This window comes from Zea mays, chromosome 9, assembly GCF_902167145.1.
Source record: "Zea mays cultivar B73 chromosome 9, Zm-B73-REFERENCE-NAM-5.0, whole genome shotgun sequence".
In the NCBI taxonomy this organism is placed as follows: domain Eukaryota; kingdom Viridiplantae; phylum Streptophyta; class Magnoliopsida; order Poales; family Poaceae; genus Zea; species Zea mays.
In genome coordinates this window covers 42997731-42998968 of record NC_050104.1, presented here as the reverse complement: position 1 = coordinate 42998968, position 1238 = coordinate 42997731, and the positions used below count along the sequence as shown (strand labels likewise).

Genomic DNA, 1238 nt, shown 5'->3' with positions numbered 1-1238 from the left:
CGTTCATCAAACGAGCTGGGAACAGAGGCTCCGCTCGGCTCGTTATAGGCTCGCGAGCCAGCTCGAGCGGCTCGCGAGCAAGAATAGTAATGCAGTCCAGAATACTATTTATAGGAAATATAACATTAATAATTCAGCAGTTGCACTTGATACTTGCAGTTATTCATCCAACTAATGAAATATATATGTATGATGCATCCAACAATACAGAATAAGAAGTCTCAAACTCTCAAGTCTCCATCTCCGTGATAAAACAATATGATAGCATATATTGTCCAGAACAGATACTCTCAAGTCCAGAATAAGCAGCATGCCAGCATGCCAACATGATAGCATATATTGTCTAAAGTCTAAACAGAACAGATACTTGCATAGTTGCATTTGCATAGTTCTTCATCCAAAAACTAAAAAGTAGATTACAGAACAGTTCATCCATGCTGTTGTTGTCCACCAGAAATAGAACATAAATAAATACAAATAACAGTTCATGTTCATCCATAATTCCATGCTGTCCAGGCGTGCAGGTCCAGGCCATTCAGGAATTCAGGTTCAGGTGCAGCCAGCAGCCATATAGATATCACAATAGAAAAAAAATATAACAAGTTAGATCCAAATGCAAAGTAAACTTAAAATAAGTATTGAATGGACACTTTTAAAGAAAAAACCACTCAACTAGCTAAGCATAATACAAACTTACAAAAGGATAATCTAGTTGCTCTCCACCAAACTTTTTGGAAATGAAATGTTTTCAACATCGTCCTCTTGCTCCTAAAAATAAATAGAGTAATTTGATTGAGTGGTTTAAAGAAACATACTATAATAAAACAATACAAGAATAGCATAGTACCAATACATACCACATATGTAAAACTCCCATCATGTGCACCTCGAATCCAACTAGAGGAGCATATCAATGCCTCCACCGTAGAAGGGCTTAGAGAGCTACGATAGTCATCTAGAGTTCGACCAATAGCGCTAAAAGTAGACCCAGAAGAAACAGATGTAGCTGGAACAGTTAAGAACTTCTTTGCCATCCTCGACACCACTGGAAATCTATGTGAATTAACCTTCCACCAGTTAAGCAAATCAATCTCCTTGTCAGCTAAACTCACATTTGTTTCATCCAAATAGATGAGCAACTCACTCTTTGATGGGTTCGCTTCAGTAGATGATAAGTATGACTGAAACTCACATGAAGCAGAAGGCAAACTGCATGATCTATCTGTGGTCAAGGATGA

The 1238-nt window shown here is 37.9% G+C and overlaps 1 long non-coding RNA gene across 1 annotated transcript; it reads right to left on the bottom strand.

Moving 5' to 3' along the window:
- Nucleotides 1-249: 249 nt before the first annotated feature.
- Nucleotides 250-957, bottom strand: LOC109942182 (uncharacterized). The gene is made up of 2 exons (XR_002264789.1): nucleotides 858-957; nucleotides 250-768 (listed from the first exon to the last, which is right to left on the bottom strand). It is a non-coding gene; the product is annotated as an uncharacterized lncRNA (long non-coding RNA).
- Between the last annotated feature and the right edge of the window lie 281 nt (nucleotides 958-1238).